This window comes from Erythrolamprus reginae, chromosome 4 (genome assembly GCF_031021105.1).
Source record: "Erythrolamprus reginae isolate rEryReg1 chromosome 4, rEryReg1.hap1, whole genome shotgun sequence".
Classification (NCBI taxonomy): domain Eukaryota; kingdom Metazoa; phylum Chordata; class Lepidosauria; order Squamata; family Dipsadidae; genus Erythrolamprus; species Erythrolamprus reginae.
The window spans coordinates 53,085,332-53,109,022 of NC_091953.1; the positions used below are offsets into that span (position 1 = coordinate 53,085,332).

General features: G+C 38.8%; 1 long non-coding RNA gene across 3 annotated transcripts in view; it reads left to right on the top strand.

The window, feature by feature from the left end:
• Positions 1–9,373: 9,373 nt before the first annotated feature.
• The window catches only part of LOC139166559 (uncharacterized), a 151,079-nt gene continuing 136,761 nt past the window's right edge, over positions 9,374–23,691 (top strand). For all 3 annotated transcript variants that reach the window (XR_011558979.1, XR_011558980.1, XR_011558981.1), the window contains exon 1: positions 9,374–9,825. This is a non-coding gene — a long non-coding RNA (uncharacterized lncRNA). The remainder of the gene's footprint in view (positions 9,826–23,691) is intronic.

Sequence of the window (23,691 nt, forward strand, 5' to 3'; positions counted from 1 at the left end):
ACATTTTAAAAACCAGCTAAAAACAAAATAAATGGAATGGAAATATGGACTGAATTTATTACAATGTATAATTTTTTATTCAGTTTATTATCTTCATGGAAAAATTATTTTATAGCAGCTACTGCATATGGTAGACATGAATAACATGCTTATTTCGATTTTGTGCATATTGGTATGTAATAATAATAATAGTAATAATAATAACAACAACAATAACAAAACAACAACAACAACAACAACAACAACAATAATATATTAGGTTTGTATGCTGCCCCTCTCTGAAGACTCGGAGTATGCCCCGCCCCAAATCTCCGAAGAGTTGGGGTGGCTCACAACAACATCAATACAATATAATACAAATCTAACATTAAAAAGAACAAGTTAAAACCCATTATTACTAAAAACAATCAATACTACACAATCACACCATGCTCAAATGCTACAAATCAGAAGGGGGGGTTTAGCCCCCCATGCCTGGTGACATAAATGGGTCTTCAACATCTTGTGGAAGACGAGGAGGGTGGAGACAGTTTGAATCTCTGGGGGGGGTGATTCCAGAGGGCCGGGGCCGCCACAGAGAAGGCTCTTCCCCTGGGTCCAGCCAGATGACATTGTTTAGTCGACAGGACCCAGAGAAGGCCACCTCTGTGGGACCTAATCGGCCACTGGGATCCTAGATCACAATTTCTCAAATTTGTAGTAAGAGAAAAGCAAAACAAATACCACTGAGAAGACTAAGATATGTGAACTAACTCATGCTGAGTTGATATAATGAAAGTAACCATGTATGATTACATTATTACGAATAACATTCATTTATAGGTTTCTTGTTTTGCTCATTCTGTTAATATTTATAGCACTAATAAAGAAAAAGGTGCATATAAGTATGTTGAAAAAAAATCTTAGACTCAGGGTCACACTATACATGCACATGTGCATGCAGAAATAAAAAAATAGGAAAAAAAATATGTTGTGAACTCTGCATGGTGTCAAGAAGGATATTCGGCCAGCAAATGCTGAGTTCCATCCAATTGCCCAACTCTACCTGGAATTAAGGGATTAAAAGATCATAAAAGGGGAAGATATTTTTTCAAAATATTAGATTAATATCTGTTTTAAAGGACTCCAGATTTTATTATTTATTTATTTATTTATTTATTTAGATTTGTATGCCGCCCCTCTCCGCAGACTCGGGGCGGCTCACAACATAAGTGACCAAGAGATTGCTTTGATTTATTATAATCATATAGATAGTATGAAGACCTGGAATATCCCATTCCTTTTGGAATTAGATGCCTTGTTGGATGGGAATTTCTGAAAATTGTGGTTTTAATATGTCAAACATTTGAAAAGAGTAATCTAGTTGCTCTATTTTTGCTGGAGTTTGAGGTGATCTACTTACATCAATGAGATTGAATGAATAAACTTTGTTGCTTTCTTAATTTGAAACACTGGTTATAGTTGCAAGTTCTGAGCTATTTTTGGAACTTCTGTTATAATGATGCCTTCAAAAAATGTAGATATTTTCTTGTTACAAATATATTTGTGATATTATTATGTCTTGAAGTGAAACATTTTTTCATTACAATCTGGAAATTTTTTGTTATAAAAGGATAGGTACTACTGACGTCTCTTTGAAGCACGAGACCGTCTTTTTCTCTTGGTTGTAACAACAGGATATCTTATTATTATTATTTGCCCAAGTTTCAATTATGTCAATGAAATAATGAAATTTGCTATATCAAATAACAAGAAGCTTCTGTTATGATGAGTTGCGATGATAAATTTCCATCCATTTTATCTTGGACACAAAGCCTATTAATTCAAATACAGTATCAATGTATTTCATATTCAAAAGTCAGATATTATATAATGAGGCTTGAGAACTCCTTGGTTCCTCAACAGTTTAGCTTGTTCTCTCTGCTTCCCTCCTACTCCCTACCCCCCTCCTACATTAAATACAGTTTCTTGGGAAAGTAACTCCAATCAGATAAGGATTCCCAGAGAACCAGGGTGGCAGCATAAAATCTAGTTAATAATATTTTATTTTACTCGCTTTTTGTTCTTATACATCTTTCTGCAAAATGTGAGGAAAATTTGAAAATATGCTCTTGAATGTTTCAGACTTTAATGAGATAGAATTAGAGTACAATCAAGTAAATGTTTATTTTTTATATTTTTATTGGGTTTTTTTAAAGACAAAAACAAAACACGGTTACTCCAGGAAACAATAAAAAGTATGCAGCATAATCATTATCCATGAAAACATATTTACAATTACATATCTGATTCTTTGGTTACTCCATTTTGGTTTAATTTACATTTATCCTATTTTTCGCTTTCCATCAATCCAATTATAAAGTTTGTCCCACACAGTATAATATTATTCTTCTTGTTTGGTCTGTAACTCAAACATGATTTTTCTCCATTTTGTGCATTCTAATATTTTTTAAATTACCAAATCCGTGGTTGGTACATTCCCCCCCCCCCCAATTTTGTACAAAAATCAATCATTAATACATGTACTATAAGATAATAGCTCACCTTTTTTGTATTGTCCTCTTACTATCCCTAATAAAAATGTCTCAGGTTTAAATTCTAATTCAAAGTTTACAATATCTTTAACCATATTTTGGACCATAATCTAGAATTTCCTTGTCTCTGGACACAACCACCATATGTGGTATTAGGTACCATGCTTGGAATTACATTTCCGGGTAAGTACAAGTCCTTGGAGATGGGTGGCATCCAAATCCAATTAAATAAATAAATAAATTTCCAACAATTGCTTTTCAGATTTGGCTAAACATTCAAGTAAATGTTTAATTGGCAATCAATCACATAGTGTTTGGTTGGGTTTATTTCATAACAAACCTGGTCAGAATTACATCCTCACTCTTTTCTCCATGCAGAACTATTACCTTTTAAATGTACAGATAGAGAAGTTGAAAAATCCTTGTCAAAATTACATTTTAAGAAAGCATCTAATTTGTACTACCAGGTGTGTTAAGTATGCTACCAATATGTTTTTCTAGAATATATATATACTGCGAGACCTGAGCTGCCTTCCTTCTATAAATACTGGTGGCTGGGTGTGGTTTGATGGCTTATTATTATGTTAGTTTATTGGACAAACTAACAGGAGAGTAAATGCACGTGTTGCAGAACATAAGAATGCATTAAGGAAAAAAGAAAAAACCTCCTCCCTTTTCCAACACTTCAAAACTACAGGACATGAAATTGATTTTGACAGTACTAAATTAATTTCCAAAACAGAACACTACAGCAAAAGAATAATCATGGAAGCCATCGAGATAGAAAAACATCCCCAAAATATGAACAAGCAGGATGATACCTCACGCCTACCAGACATCTGGAAACCAGCCCTCAAACGTAACCCAGCCATAAAAACTGAAACTAGACTCAGAACACACATTGCAAAACAATCAAGTAGCCTGCAAGCTCCAACTACTCAGGATATCATGCCTAATCAACAATCATTAACTAATCAGCATACTTCAGCTACATCAACGACCCCAGATGTTACCCCACTGACTCACCAGGAAGTTTCTACACAGCAGGCAATTGCTGAGACATCAAACCACACCCAGCCACCAGTATTTATAGAAGGAAGGCAGCTCAGGTCTCGCAGTGTTCGCCTTAGAACAAGGACAGAAACACCAGCCTGAAGATGATGAGTGGGACCTCATCGAAACGTCGCCAGAAATTTCCAAATCCTACACGGGAAGAAACCCGAATATACCAAGACTGTCATACCTGTACCCGTGAAAATCTACGAAAACATATATATATTCTATGTATATATGTACACAGACACCAAAAACTAAAGACTCAGTTTTTGCTCTCCGGAAGATGGGGCTTCTCCATCACTGGAATTTTAAAGAAAAGACTGGAGAACATTTTTTCCAGAATAGTACACAACCTCCTTCTTGAGTAGAACTGGAAGCTCTCCAAGGTCCCTTCCAGCCTTTTTTTTCTTGCCCAAATGTAGAACCTTACTTTTTCACCACTGAATTTTATTTTGTTAGATAGCACATGTTCAGGTCTGTCAAGACCCTTCGTATCTTGAGTCTATTTCTGCCAGTTTTGTGTCATCTGCAAATTTGATGAATTCCCCATCTATTCCCTCATCCAAGTCATTGATGAAGATGTTGAAGATTACTGGCCCTAAAACAGAGCCTTGGAATACTCCACTGCATACTTCCCTCCATGTAGATGCATTTCCATTGAAGACTACATATTGAGTGTAGTTGGTCAGCCAGTTTTGAATCCATCTGGTAGTGTTGCTGTCTAATCCACATTCTTCTACTTTTTCTAGTAGTAAGTTATGGTCTGTTTTATCAAATGCCTTGCTGAAGTCCAAGTAAATTATATTGACAGCATTCTTCTAGTCTACTAATTTTATTACTTTATCAACGAATGCAATAAGGTTAGTTTGGCATGATCTGTTTTTGACAAATCCATGTTGGCTTTTGGTTACTACTTTGTTTTCTTCTAGGTGTTCGTTGATTCGTTCTTGATGATCTTTTCCAGAATCATCTCTGGTATTGAGGTCAGGCTGATATGTCTGATCTATTTTTTCCCTTTTTTGAAGATGGGAACTACATCAGCCCTTTTCCAGTCCTTTGGAAGTTCCCTGGTGCTCCAGGATCTTTGAAAGATATAATTCAGTTCCTTCAGAAATTTGGGGTTTAATTCATCCACTCCTGGTGATTTGAATTCATCTAGGGTAGGCAGGTGGTCCCTTACCATTTTCTTCCCTATTTTAACTTGTTTTCCTAATATGTTTTTGTAGTGCTGTTTTTGATAGATTGGACTGTTTTTTCCCTTTGTGTAAAGACAGATGCAAAAATGGATTGAATGAAGTTGATATAAGTTGCTCCACATAGTGTCATAAAAAAAATGTTTTAGGTTTTTAAACAATGATATGCAGAAATTTGATATCTATGAGTGACATTTTTGGCATCCAATCTTCTCTTAATATTTTTAGAGAACTTTAAAAATAATGGTCAGATCCTAAAAATCTTAGGGAACATGTATACAAAACTTTAATCACAAGGTATAAAGGCTTAGAGTGGAAACTTCAAGTTTATTATTTATTTATTATTTATTATTTGGATTTGTATGCTGCCCCTCTCCGAAGACTCGGGGCGGCTCACAACAAGTGAAAAACAATCCAATACAATCCAATTTATTAAAATATTATAAGTTTAAGAAAATCCCCTATACTAACATACACACATACAGGCATACCATATATAACTTCAACATGCCCAGGGGGAGATGTTTAGTTTCCCCATGCCTGACGGCAAAGGTGGGTTTTGAGGAGTTTACGGAAGGCAGGAAGAGTAGGGGCAGTTCTGATCTCCGGGGGGAGTTGGTTCCAGAGGGCCGGTGCCACCACAGAGAAGGCTCTCCCCCTGGGGCCCGCCAACCGGCATTGTTTAGTTGACGGGACCCGGAGGAGGCCCACTCTGTGGGACCGAATCGGTCGCTGGGATTCGTGCGGCAGAAGGCGGTCTCGGAGATATTCTGGTCCAGTGCCATGAAGGGCTTTAAAGGTCATAACCAACACTTTGAATTGTGACCGGAAACTGATCGGCAGCCAATGCAGACTGCGGAGTGATGGTGAAACATGGGCATACCTGGGTAAGCCCATGACTGCTCTCGCAGCTGCATTCTGCACGATCTGAAGTTTCCGAACACTTTTCAAAGGTAGCCCCATGTAGAGAGCATTACAGTAGTCGAACCTCGAGGTGATGAGGGCATGAGTGACTGTGAGTAATGAGTCCCGGTCCAGATAGGGCCGCAACTGGTGCACCAGGCGAACCTGGGCAAATGCCCCCCTCGCCACAGCTGAAAGGTGGTTCTCTAATGTGAGCTGTGGATCGAGGAGGACGCCCAAGTTGCGGACCCTCTCTGAGGGGGTCAATGATTCCCCCCCCAGGGTAATGGACGGACAGATGGGATTGTCCTTGGGAGGCAAAACCCACAGCCACTCCGTCTTATCCGGGTTGAGCTTGAGTCTGTTGACACCCATCCAGGCCCCAACAGCCTCCAGGCACCGGCACATCACTTCCACCGCTTCGTTGACTGGGCATGGGGTGGAGATGTAAAGCTGGGTATCATCGGCATATTGATGATACCTCACCCCATGTCCTTGGATGATCTCACCCAGCGGTTTCATGTAGATGTTAAATAGCAGGGGGGAGAGGACCGACCCCTGAGGTACCCCACAAGGGAGAGACCTCGGAGTCGACCTCTGACCCCCCACTAACACCGACTGCGACCGGCCAGAGAGGTAGGAGGAGAACCACTGAAGCACAGTGCCTCCCACCCCCAACCCCTCCAACCGGTGCAGAAGGATACCATGGTCGATGGTATCGAAAGCCGCTGAGAGATCGAGGAGCACCAGGACAGAGGATAAACCCCTGTCCCGGGCCCGCCAGAGATCATCCATCAACGCGACCAAAGCGGTTTCCATGCTGTAACCGGGCCTGAAGCCCGACTGCTGGGGACCTAGATAATCAGCTTCTTCCAAGGACCGCTGGAGCTGGAGTGCCACCACCTTCTCGACAACCTTCCCCATGAAGGGAAGGTTGGAGACTGGACGATAGTTGTTAAGTACTGCTGGGTCCAGGGAGGGCTTCTTGAGGAGGGGGCGCACAAGCGCTTCTTTATAGAGTGATGGAAAAACTCCCCTCCCCAAGGAAGCGTTGGTAATCTCCTGGGCCCAGCTCCGTGTCACCTCCCTGCTGGCCGAGACCAACCAGGAGGGACACGGATCCAGTAAACAGGTGGCGGAACTCACAGCTCCAATGGCCTTGTCCACTTCATCAGGTGTCACCAGATCAAACTCTTCCCAGACAGGTGGACAAGTACGTGCCCCAGTCACCTCGACTGACTCGTTGTCAGTCGACTCTGTTTTACAATTGGAGTCGAGGTCAGCCCGGATCTGAGCGACTTTATCAGCGAAAAACGTGTTAAACTCCTCGGCACTACTCTGCAAGGGCTCCCCAACTCCCCCCTGGTTAAGAAGGGAGCGGGTCACCCTAAACAGAGCGGCCGGGCGGGATTCCGCTGATGCAATCAAGGCGGCATGGTACGCGCATCTTGCCGCCTTGAGCGCCACTTTGTAAGTCTTAATAAAAGCTCTTACAAGTGTTCGATCAGATTCAGACCTACTCTTCCTCCATCGCTTCTCTAGACGTCTCTTTTGGCGTTTCAACTCCCGGAGCTCCTCGTTGAACCATGGGGCTCTAGGTAAAGTTATAGGTAAATAGACTCAAAATAAGTGTTTTATTAAATTATAGAAAAAAATATTAGTAGATTCATGTCATGATTGCAGTATATGTTAATCCTAACCACCCCCCCCCCCAAAAAAAAAGACAATGCATAGAAATGTTTTCCCTCTTTAGCTTTGGTCTGTTGAATTCTGGTTTATTCTTGGAACTGTGATAAATAATATGATTCCCATGATACAATAATATCTTCTTTAGAAAACAAGCCATGTTTTTTTCTTTTTCAGTTCTACATTTCTCTGTTTCTTTTCTGACAACATATTAATTTGAAATTCATTTTGAAATCATCTTATCAGACCACATGGGTGTTGTTAAAGTGTAGAAACCATTGCTTTTAAACTATGTTAAGATCACAAGCTACCTTAGATTTTTTTAAATGCTCCTATTTGTTCCAGAGTAAGTATGGCAGGGTGTTGGAATGAAAAACATGTATTTTTTAGCCTAAAACTATTCTGCCTGTATGGTATGGTAGATTCAATTGCTTTTAAGATGAAATGTTTAAGGTAATACATAATGGGGAAACCATAAATGAAAATATTATTATAAGAAGAATAAAACTGACCTGATAAGTAATAAAATCAAATTCAAAACCAATGCCCAGCTGTTTCTTAAACATAGTTTCATTTAGCAGTATTAGCTATTATTCTATAAACACTTATTAACCTTAACAATGCCCCACCCCAAATAAAATGGTCATTTTAAAAGAATAATAAAATCCATAAAAGCATTTGGACTCCTAAGCTTTATATTAAGTTAGTTTCTCATAAAACCATCTAATAACATCCTGTAGTAGCCTAATACTGTACAGTGGTACCTCGAGATACGAGTTTAATTCGTTCCGGACCTGGGCTCTTAAGTCGAGCAGCTCTTATCTCGAACGACTTTTCCCCATAGGAATTAATGTAAATAATTTTAATTGGTTCCAGCCCTCAAAAAACTCACAAAGTTAGTCTAAATTATGCAGAAAGACATGTTTTTAATGAAGAAATGTACATGTACATATAAATGAATAATGAAGTTTCTTTCACTTAACTTGTAAACTTTCTTAAACTTTTAAATTTACATATGTTCAACTTCTCTGCCACCCAATCCTGTAGGACAGAGGTCCCCAACCCTTTTTGCACCAGGGACCGGCTTTAAGCGATCAAGAGAGGAATGGGTGAATGAATGGACGGAGGGTGGGAAGGAAGGAAGGAAAGAGGGAAGGGACAGGAACAGAGGAAGGAAGCAAGGAAACTTATGAAAGGGGAGAGTAAGAGAGGAATGAGTGAAGGGAGGGAGGGAGGGAAGAAGGTGGGAAGGAGAAAGAAAAGAAGAAATAGAGGAAGGGAAGGTAAAAGAGAGAAAGAAAAAGAGCAAGAAAGAAAGAAAGAAAGAAAGAAAGAAAGGGGGAAGGGACAGGAACAGAGGAAGGAAGCAAGGAAACTTATGAAAGGGGAGAGTAAGAGAGGAATGAGTGAAGGGAGGGAGGGAGGGAAGAAGGTGGGAAGGAGAAAGAAAAGAAGAAATAGAGGAAGGGAAGGTAAAAGAGAGAAAGAAAAAGAGCAAGAAAGAAAGCTGCAAGCACCCCCCCGAGCCCCCCAGGCCGGCTGCAACCTTTTAAAACACGCGCGCCGCTTCGCAGCTGTCTCCTGAAGCCGAACGCGGAAGTTAGCGTTTGGCTTCAGGAGACAGCTCCTTGGCGCTTGTATCTCGAATTTGGGCTTGTAAGTAGAACAAAAATATCTCTCCCCTCCCAGCTCTTATCTCGAGTTGCTCTTAAGTAGAGCAGCTCTTATGTCGGGGTTCCACTGTATTAGCAAAAGTTTTTCTCCCTCCTTCCTCCATTTCCAAATTGTGTTTGATTTGATTTTCTTTTCCTTTTTAGCACCCTTTGGGTTATGTAAGTTTTAATAAGCAGCTTTGGTGCTCCTCAAGGCACACCCCACACACTTATGCTGCGTGACCTTAGGTCACAAGTAATGGTTGCAAGCTAATTGATTGAGAAAGGTTTGTCTGACTGGGCCTCTTTCGAGTCCTCCCTTTACATTCCTAAATTCTATGAAGGAGCAGTGGCTGCTTAGCTTGGCTGGGAAGGGGGGAGGAGAGAGGAACAGAGGAAGCTCTCCAAGTTCTGATTATGCGCAGTTTCCTTTCTGAACTGAATCCTCTCTCCACCCACCACTAACTAAACTTTTAAACTAGGAGGAGGCGAACAGCTTAAAGCTTTTCTCAGTGCAACGGAAAAGTGAATCCAGGGTGCGGTGAGTTGCCAAGAACCAGTTGCTGCTCCAGACAACTACAGGAGTTTTGTGGATGTGCTATTCAGAGTGCAACAAAATGGACTATTGCTCAGTGCAGAAACTTGTTTTCAGGCTGACAGGCAAATAAGCTGTATCACATAAAGGGCCTCTATGTGGCATCTCTGAGCTGTAAGCTCCGGACAGCCTTGGGGGAAAAATGTGCAGTGGAGCAAGACAAAAATTACCACAAGCTTCAGGCAACTGTTGCTTTCTTTCTAATGGTGAGTTCTGATTTGAAATATGGGTATAAATATGCCCAGTTTTCTTTATGTGCATGTTGATATTTATTTATTTTTGATTGGTATGAGAAAATAATTTTGATGAGAGAGTTGATTCCCTCCTCTCTGTCATGCTTGTCTACTGCCTTCCATGCACATCACTGGGAGGGTTAATGATTCCTGAATGAAAAACCACATAGTTATTTAAACTGATCCAAAGAAGGAGGTGGCATATCTGCATATAAACACTCCCAGGTGTGCGTCAACTGGGACAAGTGAGAAAAGAAACAACCATCTATTGCAACAATGTCCACAATAGCCTCTGTTTTGGAAATTCCTTTGCTTGCTCTTATGTGCTGCCTTATCTGAGAATGTATAAGACAGTCACTATGAAAAGAGCTTTGTGTTTGAATTCCTGGTGAGTCGAAGGGTCAGGGCCTGCAAGTTATCTGTCTGCCAGCAAGACTCATTTCTCTGTTCTTTATTTTTCAAGCGAAATGAGGAGGGGGTATCCTTCCTCCCAGCCACCACTATTCTCATCTGTGCTTGTATTCAACTTCACCCTTTGTTACACGGGAGGCTTGTACTATGGGCTGTCAGCTTTTCATTTTCTTTTGACCATATTTACTAACAATTCTTGGCTAACCACAATGTGTCAAGTTCCTTTGTTCTGAAACAGATAAACTTGGGCAAAAAATGAAATTATCCTAAGTTTGGATACTACGATACATCGTTCTTTGAAGACCTTGCTGCATTTTATTTTATGTATGGAATCAAATATATTCTAAAGGTTTTTGACAGATGTGGGAAAGATGTTGCCCTAAATAGTTGCCAGGTAATCGATTAATAATTAATCATTCTAATTTGCATGACTAATTGGTTTGAAACTCTTACCAGTTTTATTTTTAAAACTACATAAAATGTTATGTGGCAGGAAATACAGAAATAACTGCAAAATCTCCTGAGTGCATAAAGTTTAGAGTGACAAATCTGTGTCTGCCAACATTACAACATGTGTTATAATTTAACACCTTAACTTTAAAAAAATAAACAAAAGCCCAAGTTAAGCAATTTAACTGCTTTTCTTTTCATTTAAATGTAAAGGCTTTTACTCCTTAACTGTGAACAAGAATAAAAGGTAGAAAAGTAATGAAGCTTTAATATTTATGGTTTTGCAGGGTAAAAATCCCATAACATTAAAATGGCTGGAAATAGTTTTTAAATAAAAGTTGTTCAACTTTACAAATTTTGCAAAGAATATTACATTTCAGAAAATATCTCTACTCTAGATATGAATGAAAAATCAGTAATACGTTGAGTATAGAACTCATATATGTACATTTGCAGTTGTTTATCATAGTTATTTTCTTCCTACTTGTTTCATTTTAAAAGTTTGTTATCTGTTATCTGACCAGATAATTTGTTTTTTGACCAGATAGTTTGCAAAGAGACTAATTATATTGCATCAATGAGAAGAGTTATTTTTTTCCCTAACTCATCTTAAAACAGGGGGATTATCTTAGATTTGTTGAGAATATGAATATGTGGACAAAAAAGTTTTTCTCTGTTTGATCTTATAATAAGAGTTATCTTAAAATAAAAAATGCCACCTTTCAAGTAAATATGATTTGCTTGCAGAAGATCTATCTATTGGAGATATAAAAGCATAACTGCTATATGTATTCTGATATAAATAGTGTTTACATCAGCGTGTAAACCTTATATTTTCAGTATAAATTTTTGAGGAGTTGAGATCTATACGCTGCATTTAGACAAGGAAAGAAAGGAAAAGAAAGAAAGAAAGGAGACTTGCACTTTTTCTTGTATGGGTTATTTTCTTTGGACTGTTTTCAGAGTACATTTTGAATCAGACACTGATAAGGAAATGTGGTTGAAAGAATGAAAGCAGCCATTTCAGGTACTTGTTCTGAACAAAAATATCTTCTCCATTGCAGGAAAGAGGGAGAATACAGTTTTTGAATATTTTACCACCCCAACAATCTCTTTAAACTGGGTATTAAGATTTTTTTTTTAAACATCACTGATATTTCTCAACATTCCATCAGAAGAACAAATTATAGAAATTATATTAGAATTTTGTAATAGATAATTATTCTAGGTGAATAATTTCTGATAATTTTTCAAAATCCATGAATAAAAGTATAATTTAGAAACAAACTTACCTACTTACTGGTTTTATAATTTTCACAATAATTGAATAACCATGAGACTTGAATCCAGAATCCACATTATGCTGAGCCTAACTGGATTTTGTTTCTAAACTGATAAAAATCTGTATACAATCTGCATTGCAGAACAATACTGTTTAATGCCACAAGACATCTGGATTATCACAAATTTATTTATTTATTCATTCATTCATTCATTTATTCATTCATTCATTTACTTACTTACTTACTTATTTATTTATTTATTTGTGTGTGTGTGTGTGTGTGTGTGTTTGTTTGTATTTCTGGACTGCCCCTCTGCAGCAGACTCAGGGTGGCTTACAGAATAAAAACAATGCAAAATAGAAAGTTATAAAATCCAACCATAACAGCTAATCATGAAAAACCAAACATTTAAAACCTAATCTTAAAAACCTGAAACATTTAAAACCATTCAACCAACTTCCTCACATTTCAGTCATACTGTCGGCTGTGGCAGAATTTCAGCTCTCAACAGCCTCAGCAAAGGTGTGTTTCGAAAGGCCAAGAGGGTGAGGGCAGTGCGGATCTTTGTGGGGAGTTGGTTCCAAAGGACCGGAGCCTTCACAGAGAAGGCCCTTCCCCTGAGTCCTGTCAGATGACGTTGCTTGGCTGATGGGACCTAGAGAAGGTCAACTATGTGGGATGTGATTGGCTGCTGGGATACATGAGGCAGGAGATAGTCCCGTAGGTAGTCCAAATGCATTATATGATATTGTATCATTAAAAACTACTCCTTGCCTGATATTTAAGATGTAACTTTATCTTATGTAGAACATTATTAAATTGTTGTGTCCTTATAGTTGCCCTAAGGGTGCTTTTTAAAGAGGTAATTGGACTTTCTGGTTTTTCTCTGAAGGGCTTTCGCTTCTCATCCTAGAAGCTTCTACAATGATTTACTCAGAGTTGAAGAAGGTTCTTGGATGAAAAGTGAAACCTCTTTGAAGAAAAAGCAGAAAGTCCAGTTGCCTCTTCAAACTGGACTTTTTGGTTTTTCTTCAAAGAGGTTTCACTTGGGACAACCATGACCTGGATGACTGAGAATCTCCATAGACATGTCCTTAGAGTCAGTCCAAATTTTCTCTAAAATTCCATTTTATTGTTACATAATAAATTTTATTATTATTATTATTTATTAGATTTGTATGCCGCTCCGCTCCGAAGACTGGCCAATTATTTGTCAAAATATTGATAACATCTATAACTTAGGAGAGTAGTACTACATTTACTATATTAGTTGACACACAATCAGTTAATACTTGAACTTTCGATTGATGGTATGATGAAGAAAAAATGTTGGGGTGTTCAGGCATATATCATTCTGAACTATGGCATTTCTATATGTAGTGTCCACTTTGAGTCCACATTGTTCACATTATGCTGAACCTAATTCATTGACCTGTCAGTAAAATATTATGAACCTGATAATGCTAGTCTCAGAAATGTAAAACATTGAGGTAAAAATAATTGAATATTTTATAGCTAAGTTATAAAAGTACTAAATTGATTGTACCAAATACTTTTTATCGATATAGAAATACTGCAGTTAACAAACAAACATTTACAAAGACAAAGTTATACCTCAAATGATCTAAAATGCCCTTTTTTTTGCAACTATCCAATGATGACAGAGCAGAAGTTGGATGCCTGGTTATTACAGTTTTGCATCTATTTGTCAGAAGAAAATTCTGCTCAGATAAAAATATCTGCAGCAGAAATCTTAAGAAGAAAAAATATTTCTTTTTCTGTGTCATAATATAACTTCCACTGAATCCATTGAGAAGGATCAAGAGAAATTAGACATTGGTGTTCTTCAAAAATAAATCCATGATTTAGTTTTGATCCGTGATTTAGTTTTGATTATGATTATGGAGTTTATCATAAGGCTTCCTTCCCCCACCCCAGATCTTCAATAATGTCAGATCTGTCTATACTTTGTTCTATATATCGCAGACGTCTTCTAATTGTAATCAGCAGAATTACTGTGCAACTGTGCAAGTAGAAGTTGTGAGTGCTCCTCACATGTATAACATTTAGCCTCTCTGCTCTTATATTATATTATATATATATATATTTGTTTTCGTAGATTTTCATGGGTATATGTATGTAGATTGTTCTGAGTTCGGGTTTTGCCCTGTGTAATATTTTGCATATATATATATATATATATATATATATATATATATATATATATATATATATACACACACACATACATACATACATACATACATACATACACACACAAACACACACACACATACATACATATATATATATATATATATATATATATATATATATATATATATATATATACAGAGAGAGAGAGAGAGAGACAGAGACAGAGAAAGAGAGAGAGAGAGACAGAGAAACAGAGAGACAGAGAGACAGACAGAGAGACAGAGAGATAGAGACAGAGGGAGGGAGGGAGGGAGGGAGGGACAGACAGAATGACAGACAGACATAGATGATAAATAAATAGAAAAGTAGAGACCTTGAAGCAAGGTAGATGGTATTATTTATTGGATATCTTTGTCATACTGAATATTGTATATATTTTCATGTTGTTTACCTATATTTCCTATTTGTTTATTTCACTGAGGTTTTCTTTATTTTATTTGAATCAAATAAGCCTGTGTAGCTTGTGGTGAAGATACAAACGGGACATGAAGCCATAAAGTTTAAGTCCATTGAAAGAAATCCAGAATCCACAAGTTTAAGCATACGTACGACTTCTAATAAGTAGAAGTGCAAAGCATTTAGAAGATCAGCTAGCTTCACCATCAGTCTCATAATAGATGAGTTTGGAAGCTCTCAAAGTGGATTGTATCATGAGTACTTTGGTGCTTCAAGGACAAGCTTTAGAAAGGCACTTCATCCACAGGAATGCCACAAGGAAGTTATCTTTCAGAACGTTTTGTACAACTCCAATAATACTTTTAGATATGTAATGTGCATTGGCACTTCTGGAATCCATTTACAGGTACTGGAATCAATTAAAGTGAATATTATATATAAGCTAAATAATTATGTGGATTTTCATTTTTAAAAGAAAGTCTGGTGTTTGTTTTGCTTTGTTTTTTGTTACAGTTTAGGAACTGTTACCAAATGCCTTTAAGTATATCCATTGCAAATTTATCTGCTTAACATAAAATATATATCAATTCTTCCATGTGAACTCCAAATTACTGCAATCCCTGTAAATGGAATACCACCACCCATAGAAAAAATTGTGATTTTCTTTTGCATCTGTTTGGAGTCTATATTTACAAAAACAGTTGACTCTGGAGAAAAAAAAAGCTACATAAAATTGAAAAAAGAGGACAAATTAGGAAGCAAAAAGATGGCCAATTCACTAGCAATACAGTACTGTAGTTAATAAGAAATCACAGTATAAGCAAAGTAAAACAAAATGTGTCCTTTAGCTATAGTCAAAATAAAAGAAAGGAAAGAAATATGGATAAGGACAAAATAACTGAAAAAGAAGGCAAACCACTAGTTACTGTTTTGATTCCTTCTTCAAAAATAAAAGATGTGCGCCATCAAGAAATGTATTTATTTCATTTCTATGTCACCAAAAGACAAGGACTGAATCTTGAGATTAGCAGAAACAAAATTAGGGAATATCTTTTTATTTGAATTAATTCAAATTTCTAGTGATAAAATTGAATAGGTTAATGATGTACTGAAGAACTAGCTAATGGTCTGCTAAATTTCATGCATTAATGTTAAGACATAGTAAATCATAAAGAGATTGTTGCTTAAGCATATTGAAAACAAAATATAATTGCTGTAAATCAGCACAGATTTCTCAAAAATAAATCTTGTCAGAGTAACTTTGTCTTGTTTTCGGATTGGGTAATTCCCTAAACTGATTCTGGCAATTCTGTGGATATACCATGTTTTTATTTTAGCAAATCTTTTGACAATGCACACTGATAGTCTGACTGGAAGCTGGCTAAGTGTGGAATGGATGGCATGACAATTAAATAAACACTTAGCTGGCTTGAAAATTGTAAGTGATTCTTATCAAACTGGAGAGTCATATTGAGTGGAATGCCAAAATATTTAATTCTGCATGCTGTACAGATAGTTATGGACTTATAACCACAATTGAGCCCAAAATCTATATTGCTAAGTGAAAAAATTGTTAAGTGAGTTTTTAAAAATTATTATTATTATTATTATTATTATTATTATTATTATTATTATTTATTGGATTTGTATGCCGCCCCTCTCCAGAGACGGCATACAGCAATAACAAGACAGCATACAATAATAATCCAATACTAAAAACGATTAAAAACCCATTATTATAATAACCAAACATACATACAGACATACCATGCATAAAATTGTAAAGGCCTAGGGGGAAAGAATATCTCAGTTCCCCCATGCCTGGCGGCAGAGGTGGGTTTTAAGTAGCTTACGAAAGGCAAGGAAGGTGGGGGCAATTCTAATTTCTGGGGGGAGTTGGTTCCAGAGGGCCGGGGCCGCCACAGAGAAGGCTCTTCCCCTGGGTCCCGCCAAGCGGCATTGTTTAGTTGATGGGACCCGGAGAAGACCCACTCTGTGGGACCTAACTGGCTGCTGGGATTCGTGCAGCAGAAGGCGGTCCCTGAGATAATCTGGTCCGGTGCTATGAAGGGCTTTATATGTCATAACCAACACTTTGAATCGTGACCGGAAACTGATCGGCAACCAATGCAGACTGCGGAGTGTTGGTGTAACATGGGCATATTTGGGAAAGCCCATGATTGCTCTCGCAGCTGCATTCTGCACAGATCTGAAGTTTCCAAACACTTTTCAAAGATAGTCCCTGTTATATCCTGTTATATGACTTTTCTCACCACGTTTGTTAACTGAATCATTGCAGATCATTAATTAGTAACATGACTGTTAAATGAATCTTAACAATTGATGTTTTCCCATTGACTTCTTGTCAGAAAAGTCACTTGCTAGCTTGCAAGCTCTTTCATTGTTACTCTACGAAGAATGTTTTCCAAGCCCTAAGTCTTTGCAGGGGATTTTTCCATTGCACTCCTTGCTCTGAATGTTTCTTTCCAGGTGCTAATGATGTTCCCAGCACTTACTGGCTTGCAAGCTCTTTCATTGTTACTCTCTCAAAATATTTTTAAAGCCCTAACCAGGGGATAAAATAATGTCCTGAAGCTGACCAGACTAAGGACGCTAGCCAGATGAATATCTGGTGAGCAGATTCTTTTCCCTATTTTTCTGCCCCAAAACTAAGGTGCATCTTTTACTCCGGTGCGTCTTATACTCTGAAAAATACGGTATGCACTAAACACAAATTCCTTGTGTCTCCAATCACACTTTGCTAATAAAGAATAAAAATTCTATTGAGCTGTGGTGGTGCAGTTAGAATGCTGTATTGGAGGCTAATTCAGCTCATTACCAGAGTTCAATCTTGACCAGCTCAGGGTTGACTCAGCCTTCCATTCTTCTGAAGTCAGTAAAATGAGGACCCAGATAGTTGGAGTCAATATAATGACTTTGTAAACCACTTAGAGAGACAGGGCATTATGAAGCAGCATTTAAGGCTAAAAACTATTGCTATTCTTAATAACATTAATAGAATCCAAAGATAATCTTAAAATAAAATAGTCAAAGGAAAGAGGGAGATGAATTCTAAAACAAAATTCAGTGTAAAAACCAGAATATAATCTAAAAGTTAAAAAAAACTCCATGGTAAATATTTAATAATAGTATTTTATATATTTGTCAATTTATATGTCTATCCATCTCCTAGAAAGTGACTCTGGTGGTGCATAATAAAACTAGGAATTATTATATATTTTTAAAAACATTAAAATAGCAATAGTTTATATACCATTCCTGGTGGTTTACAGCAGGGGTCCCCAACCACCGGGCCGCGGACCAGTACCGGGCCGCGGGGCATGTTGCACCGGTCCGTGGAGTCAGCAGCTGCCGGCCCTCATGCCGCCACCTCCTCCCTCCAGCGCTTCGCCTCCCGCCGGGCAAGAGGCCTCGGGAGACAGGTTCTGCCGGCCACAGGACGATGGATGGGACAGAGGGGCAGGAAGGACCGAGAGGCTCAAGCCTCTTTTGGCTTCTGCCGCGGGGCGCTTTTGCGTTTTTGGCTGGGGGGAGGCAGGAGGGCCAGCCTGACCCCCTCTCTCCAGCGCTTAGCTCCCGCTGGGCAAGAGGGCTTGGGAGGCAGGTTCTGCCGGCCACAGGACGATGGCGGGAAAGAGGGGCTGGGAGGACCAGCACCCCCATGCTTAATCCCGCCCCCAACCACGCCCCTTTCCGCCCCCACTGGGCCATAGAAAAATTGTCTTGCTGAAACTGGTCCCTGGTGGAAAAAACGTTGGGGACCACTGGTTTACAGCATGCTCTGTGTGGTTACAATGTAGAATATTATTTACATATTGCCCCCAACAATCTAGGTCCTTGTTGTACTGACCTGGGAAGGATGGAAGGCTGAGTCAACCTTGACCTTCTGGTTTTAACTGAATTTTAGAATTCCCCTCCCACTCCCTGGATTGAACTCTAGTCTGTGGGTAAAGTTGCCTGAAATACTGCACTTTAACTACTGCAGGACAACAAAAAGAAGAATAAACAAGACCATGAGAAATAAAATGTTACATATGCAACCAATATGATATAAACAGGGAATCCCCAAGCATGCTGGGGGGAAAAACTCATGTTTTGACGCTTTCTGAAAAGTCTGAAGTTTGGAACGAATCTCACCTTAGGAGGGAATGATGTTTCAAAAGATGGATAAATGACAAAAAAGTTTCACTCCTACATTCCCATCAGCGTGCACAGCATGTCTCTCCTGCCAGACTTCATGGGATTGACAGATTTAATAGAGAAGAGGATTCTGGAGGATTACCATAGAGAAGACATTTCAGAATTTTTGCAACTATTACTGAGGAAAACTTATTTCTTGTTGTGTGAATATTAGATAATATATTATTAGATAATATATTATTATCTAATCTTCACATAACAGAAACCATGGCCTCTGAAACTGAATTTAACAATGTACTACTATTTTATTCTGGGTATTGAGAGGATACAGTTAAATCATACTGTATCTGGAAATCATTCTTTTAAATACAGTGATCCCTCGTTTTTCATGGGGGATGCACACTTACCTATCTGCCTCATATTCTGGGTCATTCCATGCACGGCACGTCTGGGGACATGACTACTTATTCATAATTACGAATATCCTGTTACAACTGGTGTCCCGTGATGTAGTCCCTCCTGAGAAATCCTCTATTCTTCAGCGTAAGGCATGGCAGTCCCGCTTTTCACATCCATTTTCACGTCCATGTATTGTAACTCCTCCCACAGTCCTACGAAAAACGAAAAACCGCGAAGTAGACACACTATATTTACAACATAAATATAACAAAAATGTTTTAAAAGCATGGAACCCCCCCCCACACACCGATGCCGCTTGCCCTTCCGCCGCCTTCCCCATAGCCAGTGCTCCTTTTTAACCTGTGCCTTAAACCAGGAGAGAAGGGGAGGAGACATGTGTGTGCGTGTGAGAAAGGCTTTGGGCGCAGCCACCCTGGCCAGCCATGGGGCTCCATCCAGCTCCATCCTCGTGGTTCCTGTGCTGGGCTCTCCTCCTCTGGAGCGATGATGCATCTTCCACCAGCACCATGTAAATGACATTGCCGGGCTCAGGCAGCGGGGTGGTGGAAGAGGAGGAGGCAGCAGAGGTAAGGGGCTTGCAAGCGGTCACCCTCCCCATGGCACAAGGCAGTTGTAGCAGTCAGGGCACTGCTGTCAAGCCCAGCAGCATCAAGTAAAGCCACCTGCATGGGAAAGTGCCACATTTGAAAAGCTGTGGCTTAGGTGTGGGAGGAGGGTGGCTCGGGGTTCCTCTCTCTCTCCTTCCCCCCATGCTGCTGTCGCCTCTCCTTCTGTGTGTTGCTTCCCCCTGGCAGTCTTCCTCCACATGGCCTCCTCTCCTTTCTCTCCCCTCTTCTCCAGTTCTTTCTGATTCTGCTCAGCACCCCTGTCTATCAGAGCGGAGAGGGGTTTGGCGGTTTCAAGGTGGTCCTGCTCAGGGAAGGCTGCATGGGGAAGACTTCTCTAGTCCTCTGTTACTGTGAGAACAAGTTCAATGACAAGCATATCACCGCTCTGCAGGCATCTTTTCTAACCAAGAAGCTAAATATTGTAGGGAAAAGAGTAAAACTGCTTCTCCTCTGGATAATTGTACAAGAGACATTGTACAAGAAAAGAAAAGCCGTGGCTTGGCTTCCATGCTTGCCCCTGGGGGAGGGGCAGATCAGGAAAACCTGTGGTGTTCAAAAAAAACATGGAGCATTTTTTAAATTAGTATTTGTTGAAAACCCGTGGTATAGCCTTTCCGTGAAAGTCGGACCTGCGAAAGTCAAGGGACCACTGTATTTTATGGATGCTTGCAAAATTTTGGAAATCTGCTTGAATATGATAAGTGGCTTATTCCTTAAGAATGTGGAACTTTTCTCAGTCACATTTTGATCTTCCTTATTCAGCAACAATGCAATACTGAAAATTTACTGACTTGACTACAATATTGAAATTTTATTTTTTTAGTTAATACTCATTCTCTTAAAATATTTTTGCAAATGTTTTTCAGTTTAGAAGTAATTAAATGAGCACTTAGGAGATGTAATTTATGATAGGAGAATGATATTCTGTTTTGGCGGTTTTGTTGCTTTTAAAAGTTATTATAGTGGAAATATTTATACTAAGCCAATTTTTAAAATAAAACAAGTCATATAAGTAATTTCTGTGGGTATTTTTTTCTGTCAGTGGAGTAGTGAACATATCAACCCATCTTTTCTATCAAAGTGACCTGGAGTCCTTATCTACAAAGATAACCAATTTTGTCATATGCCGTTAAAACTTAACTCCTAACATCCTGCTTCTAGATAGCTTAATGGAAGACTTGATCTATTTTATAATTGCCCAAACTAGTGATGTGAATGTAAAATGTAAAGAAGAGGCATTATATAGCAGCTTGGGCATTTTTAGAAAAATTGATCAATTTATCTTGTACATAAGCTATGACTGACAAACTGAATTATAGACGAAAACTGATTATTCAGGAGAAAACAGCAAAATATCTATAGAATACTTGTTCTATAGTAGTTTTTTGACCATTTTTGGAGAAGGGAATCTACCACCTGGAATCTCTTTTCTCTAGATCTTCACATTTCAGACACTAGATCCCCCTCTCCAAATGCAAAAAAGGGTGCCTGAAATGTGGAGGAAAGAGATTCCAGTTGGCAGATTCCCCCTCCCCTAAAATGGAGAGGAATCTGTCACCTGGAATCTCTTTCCTCCAGATCTTCACGTTTCAAGTACCCTTTTTGCATCCTTTTTGCATTTGCAGAGGCGGATCCTTAAAAAAGCTCTCTTCTGCCGTAGCTGAACTACTAAGCATAATTTTCGAAAAATCCTTCAGAACCAGCACACTTCCTAAGCTATGGTCGGAAGCAATGGTCATCCCCATCTTCAAAAAATGAGACCCCTCTCTTGTCGATAACTACAGACCAATATCACTATGCTGTGTCCCATGCAAAGTCATGGAATCAATTATAAACCAATCAATTACTCTCCATCTAGAAACTAATAATTTGCTCTCTAACAAACAATTTAAATTCAGAAAAAAACTATCCTGCAACCTGCAGCTCCTCCACTGCAAAAGTATATGGACAACTCATCTAGATCAAGGGAAATCTATAGATGCAATTTATATCAACTTCTGCAAAGCCTTTGATTCAGTGGTCCACAACAAACTACTCCTAAAACTCAAATCCTATGGCATCTCAGAATCTCTCCACAGCTGGATTACAGCATTCCTGTCAAACAGACAACAAATGGTCAAAATATGAAGCACCATAACCATCCCCGTCCCAGTTAAAAGCAGTGTTCCCCAAGGTAGTGTACTGGGACCAATGCTCTTCATTCTCTACATCAATGACCTTTGCAATTACATCACAAGCAACTGTGTCCTCTTCGCCGATGATGTAAAACTCTTTTCAACACCACCGATAACACAACTACTCTCCAAAAAGACCTGAACTCTGTTTCTGAGTGGTCTAACACATGACAACTCCAAATCTCAACCAGCAAATGCTCTTTCCTATACATTGGGAAAAAGAATCTGAACTCCAAATACAAACTGAATAATCAAATTATCACAGATAACCCGGTTAAAGACTAATAACAAAAGATTTAAGTGCCAAAGTGCCAAGTGTATACTAATAACAAAAGATTTAAGTGCCAAAGCCCACTGCAACAACATAGCCAAGAAGGCTTCAAGAGTTGTAAACCTAATCCTACGTAGCTTCTGTTCTGGCAATCTCTCACTACTTACCAGAGCTCACAAAACTTTTGCCAGACCCATCCTCGAATACAGCTCATCTGTTTGTAACCCATATCACATCTCAGACATTGACACCCTTGAAAATGTCCAAAGATACCACCAGAAGAGCCCTTCACTCCTCCACTTGAAACAGAATACCCTATGAGACTAGACTTTCAATCCTGAGCCTAGAAAGCTTAGAACTAAGATGCCTTAAACATGATCTAAGTATTGCCCACAAGATCATATGCTGCAACGTCCTGCCTGTCAGCGACTACTTCAGCTTCAACCACAACAACACAAGAGCACACATCAGATTTAAACTTAATATTAACCACTCCAAACTTGACTGTAAAAAATGTGACTTCAGTAACCGAGTTGTTGAAGCATGGAGCTCATTACCGGACTCCATAGTGTCATTCCCAAACCCCCAACACTTTGCCCTTAGATTATCCATGGTTGACCTATCCAGATTCCTAAGAGGTCAGTAAGGGGCAAATACAAGTGCACTAGAGTTCCTTCCATCCCCTGTCCTATTGCTCTCCTATATCTCCTATAGCTTTCTTCTATTCCTATATCTCTTCTTCTATTCTTTCATTGATATGTTTTATTCCTGTATCTTCTCTTCTCTTCTTTCTTAGATTTATTTTACTATGAGTATATCCTCTATAACCTTCATTATGTATTTTACTATGTGTGTGTGTATATTTATATATACAGTGGTACCTCGAGATACGAGTTTAATTCGTTCCGGACCTGCGCTCTTAAGTCGAGCAGCTCTTATCTCGAACGACTTTTCCCCATAGGAATTAATGTAAATAATTTTAATTGGTTCCAGCCCTCAAAAAACTCACAAAGTTAGTCTAAATTATGCAAAAAGACATTGCAAGAATAAATGTAACTTTACTTATTAATAAGATGATAAGCTGAGAGCTTCCCTTCCCTTCCTCTTTTTACCCAAAACAATCAACATGGCAAACTTTTATTTTTATTCATTAAACTGTAGTTATTTATTCAACTTCACTGCCACCCAATCCTGTAGAGGGAGGAAAGAAGGGAGGAAGGAAAAGGAAAGCAAGAAATGGAGGGAGGAAAGGAAGGAAGGAAAGAAAGAAAGGAAGGAAGAAAGAAAGGAAGAAAGAAAGAAAGAAAGGGTGAAGGGACAGGAACAGACGAAGGAAGCAAGGAAACTTATGAAAGGGGAGAGTAACTTCACTGCCACCCAATCCTGTAGAGGGAGGAAAGAAGGGAGGAAGGAAAAGGAAAGCAAGAAATAGAGGAAGGGAAGGTAAA